The sequence below is a fragment of the Podarcis filfolensis genome (genome assembly GCF_964270895.1).
Source record: "Podarcis filfolensis genome assembly, chromosome: 13".
Classification (NCBI taxonomy): domain Eukaryota; kingdom Metazoa; phylum Chordata; class Lepidosauria; order Squamata; family Lacertidae; genus Podarcis; species Podarcis filfolensis.
In genome coordinates, this window is record NC_139615.1 from 37263777 (window position 1) to 37277440 (window position 13664).

The window sequence follows — 13664 nt, forward strand, 5'->3', positions numbered from 1 at the left end:
CCTCTCCAGAATAATGACCGCTACGTCGATCTGAACGAAGGCGCGGGGTGGCGTCGCGAGGAGCTCGCTTTCCAATAAGTGGCCCAACCAAAGCAACGTAGCCATTCCTTTCCCCGCTGCATTTTTGGTAAAAACCAATCAGGGGCGCAGGCAGGGAGACCACCTGCTTCTAAGACACGGGGACCAGCTCCGGGGTCTTCCCCACATCAATATTCTGCCCACCACGCCTAATCCTCCCACCTGCCCCTCTCCCGCCCCAGTTCTCCGCCACCGTCTTCTCTCCCTCGCTGCGCCTTGACCACCATCACCCTTTTTACGCACGCTCTCTCTTTCTCTCTCTTGCTCGCTCCATCGCTTTCGCTCTTTCCCTAAGTCGCTCCCCGCGTTACCCTCCTTTTCTCTCCCCCCCCGTCTCACTCGCTCTCCCCTCCCCCTCCCCGCTTCCTCCCCCCACCCCTCCTTCCCACTATTAGTATTCCACTCGCGTCCCTGCTCCTCGCAGGAGCGCTTTTGCTGCAGCGCTCCCGACGCCGTTGGTTGGCTGGCTGGCTGGTTGGGTCGGCTTCTTCCTTGGCAGCCGGGTCGGGTCGGAGCCAGGACGAGGGGTTGGGGTGTGCTCGCTTGCTCGCTCGCTTTGCGTGTGGGTCTTCGCTTGCTGCCGCTCCATCTTCGCCCCCTCCCCAAGGCCTTGGCGGGGCTCCCGTTGGGTCTGATCCGGGATCTGTATGGAGCCCAAACATTAAGGGGACTGGGGGAGAGCCTGCAGCCTCCCCCCGCGCGCCTTTGCCCCCCCAAGAGAGAACAACCAGCTGCGCCAACGTTGCCGGAGAAAAGCGCGCAGGGGATGCTGCCTCCACGACGACCCCCACTCTGGTGAGTGTGTGGGTAAAAGGGTGATGAGGATGGCTGGGTGGTGGTGGGGTTTTTGGGTGGTGGGGTGGGGTGGGAATATGCAGCCCGAATGAAAGGGCGCTCTCATCTATCGAAGGATGGGAAAAGGCTAGATTGGGGCAGGGATTCATTGCGGTTCATACACGATGTGGAAGGAGGAAGGGGCGCGCAAATGATTCTTAGGAGGAGTAAGGGGTGAGATTGGGACAGTGATTCAGTGCGGGGGGGTAGGTGGGACTGATAGGACAGGAGCAAAGGTAAGGGGGATGATGGATGGAAGTTGCTATGGAAACGGCACCATCTTAAACCCCCCCCCCCCGCCGCCAGAAAGATGCTGCTTTGCTACCTCCCCCCCCCCCATTGGCCTGGTAGCCTAACCCTCCTCCCACTGTACCCTGCTCTCCCAGGTCCAGCTAGCCCCCATTTAATCTAACGTTGTCGTCGCCAAAAATATGTCTCGCAAGCTTTCACTTACTATGTCCTCTAAAGAGCCCCCCTCTCAGGTTTAGCCCCCTCCCCTTCATTGCCTGCTCCCATAGCAACACACTTTGCTTTACCCTCAAGCTGTGCTTATTACTCAGGCCCGATGCCACACCTCCACAATGGGCAGGGTGTGTGTGTTGTGTGTGTTCCTCTGCTGATGAGCCCCATATATCCCCATCCAGGCCTGGTTCCAATAAATGCGTCTTTCCGCTCTTGCCTCCATTACCTCAGGCCTCCCCACAGTCAGGTTCCCTCTCACCTTATCCTCTGGCTTTCTCTGGAATTTCCTCCCTACTGTCAATAGACCCAACTCATTTCTTTTCTCTCCTTGAAGCAACCCCCCCTCTGTTTCAGGGCCAAACCCCTCTTCACTTATGTGTCACAGGGGACTACTTGAAGTCATTCCTGGTCCTCCGTTCCCCCCTTAAACTTACCCACGCCCAAGATTCACAAGACCCACAGATTCCCACAAGAATATTCTGTGCCAACATATTCCTAATGACCTGCCCTCCCACCTTGACAGACTAGGCCTTCCCCAATCCTGCCATGAGGTTTAAGCATCTTGAACCCATGACCTCACCCACATAGTGACTATATACCCCAAATGAGGCCTACCTGCTTCCCTGTTCCAGGGGGTGGCTGAGCTCCCCTTCTTATAACACTACCTGATTTCCCTGCACTGTTGGGTTTAACACCTGCTGAGTTTCCTCCTCCTCTCCATTGATGACCCTTAAATACTTCTTTTGCATAACTCTTATCATGCCAGTCTGAGCTGTTTGGTTCCCCTCCCATCTCGGTCCCCACTGGCTTCTGTGTCCCCTCACCCCTTCCCACCCCACCTCATGCACTTATCTGGGTGCAAATTATTTCAAGGATCCTAAACCCCTCTCCCCGGAGGGCTCTGTCAACACCCCTCTGTACCCCAATGGAAGGGAGCATATTGGCTTGTAAGCCCAGCTATCCCCATTCCTTTATTTGTGCTTCTTCCTCTTCCCTCTTCCAGGAGTGCAAGTGGGCTTTCTGCTTCTCTTGTCCAGGGGGGTGGGGTGGGATTCTGACCCAAGAAAAAAATGTAGGCTTCCCCCCTCGCACTCAACCACGTTCCGTCAAATTGTGGCTCCTCGTGTCCTGCCGTTCGGCATTAAGCACTCAGGCCACGAGGCAAGTCAAACAGACATGTGGCAAAAAATAATAATCTGTGGTTCCGTAGTCTCTTTAATGGCAGCTGTGCGATGCAATCTTTTGATTAAAGCAATGTTTAAAGCAAGTTAATTTTCCAGACATTTCTGTTGTTTTCTGTTTATCGAAGGAGTGAAGGGTAAAAAAGGGATACGAAAGGGTAAATACTGAGCCTCTCAAATCGTAATGATGTAGGCCTTTATCCTTTTAAAATAACTAGGTTCTCTGGGCCTGCCTCACCCCCCTTGAAATCTACCCCTGCTCCCACCCCATCAGCAAACCCTACGATTCTGGTTCCTATACCCCACAATCTACAATCCGGTCCCTGCTAGTCCTAGCCTTCTTGGGTTGCATTCCCACGTTGTACCAATCCACCTTTTGCCTTAAACTATTTAAGCTTGCTGAGACGTGGTGTTGTTGTATGGGTGGCCAACCCCCTTCCACAGTGAAACCTCTGTCTTACAAACAGGAGGTGAGGAAGGTCACCTGTGCTACTTCAAAGTGCAGGTAGGAGCTGAATGCTCCTCCATAATGAAAATAATAATAATAAACCCAAGTTCTTCTGTATGTAAAATTAATGGAGAAAGCTAGGCCTGAACCCTTCACCCTGACACCATAGTTTTCTACATGAAGGGACTTACTAATTTGTATGGAGGAGCACCCACTCACATGGGCCTGTACCTGCAGTCTGAAGTGGTACAGACAAGACACAGGTTTACCTCCACGTTTGTGGGAACTAGGCCTACGTGTCTAGAAGCCTCAGAACAAGCTGTTTGTTGTCATGGTTACCTTACAGACTGCGAGTGGGATATTGGTGCAAGGGAATTTGAGGGGACTGGAGATAGTGGAATTGCAAACCGATGCCATTAACATTGTGGGTGGGGGAGCCTCTGCAGGGGTTTTAAGGTTGCTGTAGATGCTTGGACTGAGGAGCGGATATGGAGGTGCTGTTCGGGTTGTGAGGAGCTGCGGGTGCTAGGATTTGAGGGGTTCATTTGGGGGAAGCGTCACACCCTCTGAGTCTTTCTGGCAGCGCAATGCTCCTTTGATGCCTCCCTTTTCTCTTCTATGCTCAGTTAGCATGTTGGTGATGTGGCCCATTCCATGTGCAATTGTCCCCGCAAACAAATAACCCGGAAGCAGTGGAGGGTTAATTGAAGTGTGGACTCTGAGATTGGTTTTGAGTGACTGCAGTACCAATGAGATTATGATAACAGATTAGAGGATCCTACAGGTGTAGGTAAGAATGAAGCTGCCGAAGTGGAATCCCATAATTGATTGCTTGGGGATGGCTATGTTTTGCAAGCACGGGGTGCGGCGAAATTTTGTATGTGCTTCTGTGTGAGTTGACTGTGAAAGAGGTTAACACAAGGGACATTTCGGGAAATAAAGACACGAGAAGCAGGCTAGGACTTAATTAGGCAGGTGGTGTATCTTACGCAGTAAAGTCTGATGTGACTGGCAGGTCTTCCATACTCCTGTTCCCTGGGATTTCTGGGGGGTCGGGGATGGGGAAAAGAGGGTCATGATTGCACACGGCGACTCTCCTTCCTCTTCGGCAGAAGGGAACAGGGAGCTCCGTGTTTGTGCCTTTGTGCATGTGCAAATACGGCAATGGAAGATCAAGGAAGCCGTTTGGCAAAGGTCACATTTGAGAGGGATGCCGGCGCGGTGCATTTGTGCAGAGCACACATCAGTTGCTGCTGAAGACAGGTGGGGAAAGAGGCCTAGGCAGATGTTGCTTTTGCTCCTTAATTTCTGGTAAGTTCATTGTTGACAGGAGAATGTTGGGGACATGCAGTTGGGGAGGTATCATGAAGCTTTGGGGATTAATCTGTAGTGCAAACAGCTGACTTGTTAACTGCGAATTTATACCATGAGCTTAGGCCTGTACTTGTAAATTTAATTACATCCCTCAGCTTTGGGGTGTGTGTGTGTGAGAGCGCGTATAATATATATTCAGAGTAAGAATTATATACATATATAAACTCTACATGGCTACAGCTGCCAGAAAAGGTGGCCAAGAAGCTCTGATAGAAACAGTTACCATGGCAATGGGAAGGAGGAGAATGGGGATGGAAGGAAAAGGAATGAGAACCCCCTTTAGTTTCTGCCCCAGAAGTGTGCTGCCTTCGCTGCCCACCCCCCCTCCCAAAATTCTACTCCGATGTACAAAACAGTTCGCATTAGTCTCCGTGGTTGGACTAGGGGAAGAGGGAGGGCGATGTGAATTTCTTTCTCGTAGAAGGTGTGCGGAGGAAACAATCTGCCGCTGCGTGAGTGTGTGCGAAAAGGACGGAAGTGGAAGGAACCATGTTGTATTTATTCGGTGCAGAAACAGGGAGAAAATGTGGTGTGTTAAGGAGTGGCAGCCGTATAGGAATGCAGGAAGGTGCCCTCCAACCTTTCTCCAATGAAAAATAGGGACATCCCGTTCCATGATAATAATTTTATTATTTCTACCCCAACCATCTAACTGGGTTGCCCTAGCCACTCTGGGTGGTTTCCACCACATATAGAAACATAATAAAACATCGAACATTTTTTAAAAAAGCTTCCCCATACAGGGCTGCCTTCAGATGTCTTCTAAAAGTTGTATAGTTACTTATGTCTTTGGTTCGGGGCCGGGGGGGACGCATAACCCTCCAACATTTCTCCTATGTAAATAGGGACGTCCGAAAGAAAAATGGGACACTCCGGGATCAAATCGGAAACTGGGATGGCTTCTGTAAATCTGGGACTGTCCCTGGAAAACAGGGACACTTGGAGGGTCTGTGGTAGGTCAGGCCACATGTCCATCGGGGGCAGGACTGCCCACATTGACTGACAGCCACTCTCTAAGGCAGAGGCTGTTTCCCATCATCTGCTCCCTGATCCTCTTTAACTGGAAATGGCAGGGAGTGATTCTGGGATCTTCAGAATGCCAAGTTTTTGCTCTCTTATCACTAAGCTGGAGCCCCTTCTCCAAGAGGTGTGACTTGTAGTAGACTGTGAGGATTTGGAATCTAGCCACCCACCTGCAGTTACTGAGACCCCTAGCTAAGCAAATCTCCCCTTAGGGAATGTGGGAGGCTATCTGTGGCTACTAACCCCGATGGCTTTCTGCCTCCGCTGCCAGAGGCTATTATCCTTCTGACTCCAGTTGCTGGACACTGCAGGAAGGAAGAGTGCTGGTTTGTTTGGGAGCTTTCTTTGGGGATTTCCGCAGGCACCTAGCTGCCCACTGTGAGAACAGGACGATAGACTGTGTCCAATTCTGAGCACCGCAATTTTATCCCTGGAAAATAGGGACCACTTGGAGGGTCTGGAAAAAAGTGACAGTCTGGGAGGAACCATGTGATCTGTCAGCCTAACCTACCTCTCAGGGTTGTAAGGGTGAAGTGAAGGGGGTTAGAACGCCATACTTGCGCTCCTTGCAGGAAAGGCAGGAGGATATATGCAATGTCCTAAAAAGCCAAACAAACAGTGACTTTCACAACAGCCTAGCACATGAAAATATAAGAGGGAGGGGTGGGTTGGGCTATATTATTATTAAAGGTAAAGGGTAAAGGGACCCCTGACCATTAGGTCTAGTCGTGACTGACTCTGGGGTTGCGGCGCTCATCTCGCTTTACTGGCAGAGGGAGCCGGCGTACAGCTTCCGGGTCACATGGCCAGCATGACTAAGCCGCTTCTGGCGAACCAGAGCAGCGCACAGAAACGCCGTTTACCTTCCCGTCGGAGCGGTACCTATTTATCTACTTGCGCTTTGATGTGCTTTCGAACTGCTAGGTTGGCAGGAGCAGGGACCGAGCAACGGGAGCTCACCCCGTCGTGGGGATTCGAACTGCCAACCTTCTGTTCGGCAAGCCCTAGGCTCTGTGGTTTAACCCACAGCGCCACCCGCGTCCCTATATTATTATTATTTATTATTATATTTCTGGAAGCAGTTGGAAAAGCTTGCCCTCCTTTATTTCTGCATGCCAGGCTGCTGTGATGATCAGGGGTCTGGAAATCAAGCCTTATGAGGAGTGGTTGAAGGAGCTGGGTAGGTTTAGCCTGGAAAAGATGAGGCTGGTAGCCATCTTCCAATATCCCCAGGGCTGCTCTGGATGGTAGGACTCAAACCCATGGCTTCAAGTTACAAGAAAGGGCGTTCCGGCTAAACGTATGGGAAAATTTTCCGACAGTAAGAGCTGTTTCACAGTGGAGCGGTCTTCCCTTGGGAAGTTGAGGACTCTCCTTCCCTGGAGGTTCTTAAGCAGAGGTTGCTTTAGCTGAGATTCCTGGTTTGCGAGGGGTTGGACTTGATGGCCTTTAGGGTCCCTTCCAACTCTATGATTCTATGACTAGAGGGACTCCTGGCCTGATCTGGCAGGGCTGTTCTTATGTTCTTATATGTTCTTCCCAGATGTGTACGTAGCATTTGTGCCATCATGGCAAGGACGTATTATATCATGGAAATCGTTCTGAACTGAAACGATAACGGTTGCTATCAGGACGCCAGTTGCCTACGAAAGTGACCTGTTTTTTATTCCTTGGACCGTGCAGAACTGGCTCCTGGGAATTGGAAACGTTTCGCAGGTCTGATTGTTATTCACAGCAAGACTGCCACTTAAGCAATTTGTAACCGGTTGTATTCAATGTTAGTCATACTCAGAAGTAGGCCCATTGAAATTAATGGGCGTAGCTAACTGGGGTCATACAGTTCAGTGGGTCTACCTTGAGCAGAACTTGGTTGGATACAACCCCATAGGAATTTAGAATACATTATAAATTATCATCCCTTCCTGTGATGGGGAGCTGTGGATCAACTTTATGGCAAGATCACCACGTGGAATTTGGGTCTGACTCGGGTCCCTTGATTTTCCTAATGGGTTAGTCATTTTGTAGCACTGGTTTTTTTGGGATGTGTGTGTACATGTGCATACATGCATCATCATCATCATTATTACTATTATTTTTATTATTTGAGTTTATATACTGCCCTGTAACCAGAGGTCTCAGAGTGGTTCACAGAAAAGATCGCAACATATATAATCAGAATAAAAACAACAACCCAATAACACCCCCCTGAAAAGAGCCACATTATAAAAGGGTATAGGATGTCCATCAGGTCAACCAAAGGCCTGATTAAAAAGGAAAGTTTTTGCCTGGCACCTAAAGGTGTATAATGAAGGTGCCAGGTGAACTTCCCTGGGGAGAGCATTCCACGAACGGGGAGCCACTGCAGAGAAGGCCCCGTTCTCGTGTTTCCTTCTCTCGAGGAGGAAGCACACAAAGAAGGGCCTTAGAAGATGATCTCAGGGTCCGGGTAGGTTCATATGGGGAGAGGCGGTCCTTGAGGTATTGCGGTCCTGGGCTGTTTAAGGCTTTATAGCTCAAAGCCAGCACTTTGAATTGGGCCCAGAAACTAATTGGTAGCCAGTGCAGTCGGACCAGGATCGGTGTGATATGCTCAAACCGCCTTGTTCCAGTGAGCAACCTGGCTGCTGAATTCTTCACTAGCTGATGTTTCTGAACCGTCTTCAGAGGCAGCCCCACGTATAACGCATTGCAGTAATCTAACCTTGAAGTTACCAGAGCATAGACAACAGTACAGTGGTACCTCTGGTTAAGCACTTAATTCGTTCTGGAGGTCTGTTCTTAACCTGAAACTGTTCTTAACCTGAAGCACCACTTTAGCTAATGGGGCCTCCCGCTGCTGCCGCGCTGCCGGAGCACGATTTCTCTTCTCATCCTGAAGCAAAGTTCTTAACCCGAGGTACTATTTCTGGGTTAGCGGAGTCTGTAACCTGAAGCGTATGTAACCCAAGGTACCACTGTAGTTAGGCTATCCCTGTCCAGGTAGGGGCATAGCTGGGCCACCAGCCGAAGCTGATGGAAGGCACTCCGGGCCACTGAGGCCACCTGAGCCTTGAGCAAGTGCCCTGAAAGAAGCATAGTAAACAGAATGATACCACATGGCCAGTGGAATACGCTCCTTTCCTTCTCAGTGGCCACAAGAGGTCACAGGATTTGCAAGTGGTCATTGCAAACTATTAAACCAAAAGTAGTCAGATCATTAGGATCTGTTCGGATCCTGCACAGTTGCCTTTAGAGAACATCAGGGGGCCCTTCCCTCTCCCCAGAAAATAAATCTAGCAGTTTCCACTTTGTCCCAAGAAATAGAAAGGCCCTTTTCATTTTTTTTAAAAAATAATATTTATTAAGGTTTTGGAAGATTACAAAATTGAAAAAAAAGAAAAGAGAAAAAATGCAAAAACACAGAAAAGTAAAAACAATTAAGACAAAAAACAACAACAAATCAATCCTTCCATAACTTATCTTTCATTTGCTTGTTTCCTTGACCTCCTCACACCTTCCTTTTTGTATTCTAGTTCAGTTAGCTATTTCAGCAAATCCTTTCCCTCTTTATTTTTATCCTAATAATTTATCTTAATATAATGTAACTCTACATTCTCACCAATTAACAATCTATTTTTTCTTAATCTTTTATAACATTTCTGCTAAAACCACGTAACTTCATTCCAACATCCTTCTAACATTCCTTAATTTTACAATGTTTCTGTAAATAAACTTTAAATTTCTTCCAATCTTCTTCCACCGACTCTTCTCCCTGGTCTCGGATTCTGCCAGTCATTTCCGCCAGTTCCATGGAGTCCATCACCTTCATCTGCCATTCTTCCTGAGTAGGTAGATCTTGTGTCTTCCAATACTTTGCAATAAGTATTCTTGCTGCTGTTGTAGCATACATAAAAAAGGTTCTGTCCTTCTTTAACACCGATTGGCCGAACATGCCCAGGAGAAAGGCCTCTGGTTTCTTCAGAAAGGTATATTTAAATACCTTTTTCATTTCATTATAGATCATTTCCCAGAAAGTCTTAATCCTTGGGCATGTCCACCAAAGGTGAAAGAATGTACCTTCAATCTCTTTACATTTCCAGCATTTATTATCAGGCAAGTGATATATTTTTGCAAGCTTGACTGGTGTCATGTACCACCTGTAAATCATTTTCATTATATTCTCTCTTAGGGCAATGCATGCCGTGAACTTCATACCTGTGGTCCATAACCGTTCCCAGTCAGCCATCATAATATTATGTCCAACATCTTGTGCCCATTTAATCATAGCTGATTTCACCGTTTCATCCTGAGAAAGGCCCTTTTCAAATGGCATAGGAATACGTTGGCTGTAGCTGGGATGCTGAGCAATTGCCTTGGCATGGCAACTTGCTTGGCATTTAGAAAGAGCTCCAGTGGTGAAAGGGGTTAGAGGAGGGTTTCCCAAACTTGGGTCTCCAACCATTTTTGGACTACAGTCCCCATCACCCCTGACCACTGGTTCTGCTAGCAATGGAAGATGGGAGTTGTAGTCCAAGAACAGCTGGAAACCCAAGTTTGGTTAAAGATAGTGAGCTGGGTGGCAGAAGGAAGGGTGGCACACAGCTGTTGAGAAGGGACAGGGCAGAAGATGGATAGAGAAGCTTGTGGACTTCCAGATGCTGATGATGGACTACAACTCCCATTGTCCCTGACCATTGGCCATGCTGGGCTGGGACTGAATGGAGCTGGAGTCTGTCCAATAACATTCTGGAGGGCCACAGGTTACCCATCCCAGACATAGATTAAAGGACAGGAAATCGAATGGCAGTAGGGAGCAGGTGGCGCTGTGGGTTAAACCACAGAGCCTAGGACTTGCCGATCAGAAAGTCGGGGGTTTGAATCCCCGCGACGGGGTTCCTGCTCCTGCCAACCTAGCAGTTCGAAAGCACGTCAAAGTGCAAGTAGATAAATAGGTACCCCTCCAGCGGGAAGGTAAACAGCGTTTCCATGCACTGCTCTGGTTTGCCAGAAGCGGCTTAGTCATGCTGGCCACATGACTTGGAAGCTGTATGCCAGCTCCCTCGGCCAATAAAGCGAGATGAGTGCCGCAACCCCAGAGTCGGCCACGACTGGACCTAATGGTCAGGGGTCCCTTTACCTTTACCTTTACCTTTAGGGAAACTGGAGGATATGTATTGGAGAGGGGAACTGAGCTGTGGAGTGGCAGTTTTAGCCCAGAACTGAATTCAGATCCTAGCTCATGCCATGTCATAGACTGCCCTCAAACAAATGCCTCTCTATCTTGGAGTCCACTGCTTTAACAAGTGCAACAGCTATCTGGGACGCTGGGGGGGGGGGGGGAGGAACTGGGGGACAAAGCATGCAAAAGCTCTTTTGCTTTCTAAAGGAATATTATATTGTTATGCAAATGTATGAGCAGGAATTGATAAATTGGTAGCTAGTGGATAAGGGGCAAGGGGGGGAATTTAAAATTTAAAAATTGTAAATTGAATATAAGGAACGAACCGTGAATTAGAGATAAATGTGTAATATCAAGCAGCAATGGGGGAAAGTAGGGACACATCTAGGATGAAGAGTGGGAAGTCTATTTAATTGTATTAAATTTGATGTAATGGAGTATTCTTTAAAAATTTGGAAAACTAATAAATATCATTTGACAAGAAAGGGAACTGGGGGACAATGCCATTTGCAGGTAGCCCTGAATGAAGCAAAAAATGGAGTAGAGATTTTTTGGGGGGGCAGAAACAGTGGGGGGGGGGCTGCCTCATGTTCTACAGGTTGTTGAAAGTCAGCTGCGTATGATAAAAGAAAGTAGAGGCAGAAGTAAATTTTGCAGCAGTAGAATCTTTGGGGAAATGTTGGAGTTTGTGTGTGGAAACATTGATTTTCAGAAACTCGGGTTTGAGGGTCAGGGTCAGTGTTTTGCCGGCTTAAAAATAACAAAGCAATCTAATCCCAGCAGCTTCTGTAGTGCGGATGGTTGCAAATATATGTTTGAATCGGAAAGGCGTCAGTTCATATTTGTGCAAGTAGGATGGGGATATTTCTCCTCAAACGTGTTTTGGGCTTCAGAGGATTTGGGTGAGGTAGGTGTGTGAGGGTTAAATATGGGGAGGGGGGCAGGAAGGGGGAGGAAAGAACTACGAAAGAGGAAATGGTGCAGGAAACTGGGTGTGGCAAGAGAAGAGGAGGAAGCTGCCTTAAATATCTTTGGTCCATTTAGCTGAGCATCATCTGCCCTGAGCATCAGTGGCTTTCCAGGGTTAGACAGGGGACATTCTGATGTTGGGAGAATGAACTTGAGTCCTTCTGCGTGCAGAGCGGATGATCTACCCCTTAGCTACAGCCTTTCTGGAGAAAAGGATGAGTAAGAAAATGTGTGTGTATGTGTGATGAGAAATGTGAATGGACGTTAGATTGCGAAAAACGAAAGTCGAGATCTTAGGGGGCAAAGTCCCCCCTAGCCAATGTTTTCTTAATGAGCCCACCTATGATGAAACCTGACCCCGTGCATATTTACTCAGAAAAATGAGTCCAAATGAGTTTGGTGGTCTTTGCTCCAAAGGAATTGACAATGCGACCAGGTGTTAAAAAAGGTTATTTATGTATGCCACTACTGCGGCCTGTGTTTTGTTAGCCCCAAAATGGAAAACGAGCGAGGTCCCAATCAAAGAAGAATGGCAGCTTAAACTGACGGAATAAACTGTGCAGCTTGCAGACTTAACATATAGAATAAGAGAACAAGAAGAACACGCATTTAGAGAAGATTGGAAAAGGTTTATTGAATATATGGGAAATAACTGCGTGCAGCTGAAAACGCTGGCAGCGTTAAGATAAATTCAACAGTGTAAATAGGTTATGTTGGATGTAATAATGGAATACTGAATGGTTTAGTTTCTGTAAAATAAGTGGGGATTTATGATATGTAAAATGAACCATGGAAAGAGAAGAAGGGAAGTCATTGATATCTTAAGGTTGTAAAAATGAGTACTTTAAATTGTAAAACAGAAAATTTAATAAAAATTTTATATATATATATATATATATATATATATATATATATATATATATATCTTCTTCTTTAGCGATCACTTGTAGCCGAGTAAGATTGTCTTCCATAAACACAGTTTTAACAGTGAGTCCGTAAGTGACTGTGGAGGCCAATTCTGGATCCACATGTCCTTCCACAGTGGGGACTTTGGTTTCCGGGTGGGAGTTGATCATGGTGTGGATTTGCCAAGCGTGCCTTCCTCTTAGCATGTTTCACCCTTGCGTCCTGAGCTAGAGTGTCTACAAGCCCATGACACCTTTGGTAAACGCTGTTCTCCAACTGGAGCGCTCACACGAGGCCAGTGTTTCCCAGTTGTCAGTGTTTATACTACATTTTTTAATATTTGCCTTGAGAGAGTCTTTAAACCTCTTTTGTTGACCACCAGCATTACCCTCTCCATTTTAAAGTTCCGAATAGAGTAGTTGTTTTGGAAGACGATCATCAGGCATCCGCACAACATGACCAGTCCAATGAAGTTGATGTTGAAGAATCATTACTTCAACAATGGTGATCTTTGCTTCTTCCAGTACACTGATATTAGTTTGCCTGTCTCCCCAAGTTTTATATATACAGTCATACCTCGGGTTAAATATGCTTCGAGTTGAGCACGTTCGAGTTGTGCTCCTCGGCAACCCGGAAGTAACAGAGCGCGTTACTTACGGGTTTTGCCGCTTGCGCATGCGCAGATGCTCAAAATGACATCACACGCATGCGCAGAAGCGGTGGAAAGCGACGCACGCATGCGCAGACGTGCCGTCGCTAGTTACGTTTACCTCTAGATGTGAACGGGGCTCCGGAACGGATCCCGTTCGTATCTAGAGGTACCACTGTATGTAAAGACAATGCGACCATGGCCTTTGGCTGTAAAGCACATTTTTTGACCCAAAGAACTATAACTCCCAGCACCTTTAACAAACTACAGCTCCCAAGGTTCTTTAAATGATTGGGGTGGGTGTGCAGTCATAGTCATTCTAGGCTGAAATGGAGAAAAAGCATAAGCTTGTTTCCATTTACCACAGTTCCTGTACCTGGTAGTAGTCACTTTCAAGTTGATTCTTAGCCTCTCTCCTCGCCTCAGTTTACTGTTTACAAGTCTGGTTTATGGCATCCAAATGGCAGAGAGGAGAGTCGTAGGCCTAGATTAGCAGGGCAGAGAAGGGTAGAACAGAGAGCAGGGATTGGCACCACAGGACTTGTGTAAATGCTGTGGACCTTCATCAGTGTAACTTGGCTC

The 13664-nt window shown here is 47.5% G+C and overlaps 1 protein-coding gene across 2 annotated transcripts in view; it reads left to right on the forward strand.

The window, feature by feature from the left end:
* The first annotated feature begins 476 nt into the window (after positions 1 to 476).
* The window catches only part of LRRC4B (leucine rich repeat containing 4B), a 149020-nt gene continuing 135832 nt past the window's right edge, over positions 477 to 13664 (forward strand). The window contains exon 1 of one of the 2 annotated variants that reach the window (XM_083582929.1): positions 477 to 873. The gene's annotated coding sequence lies outside the window, so the exon portion shown is untranslated. Of the gene's footprint in view, positions 874 to 3852; positions 4315 to 13664 lie in introns of those variants that run through there. The other variant, XM_083582931.1, reaches the window with a different exon arrangement.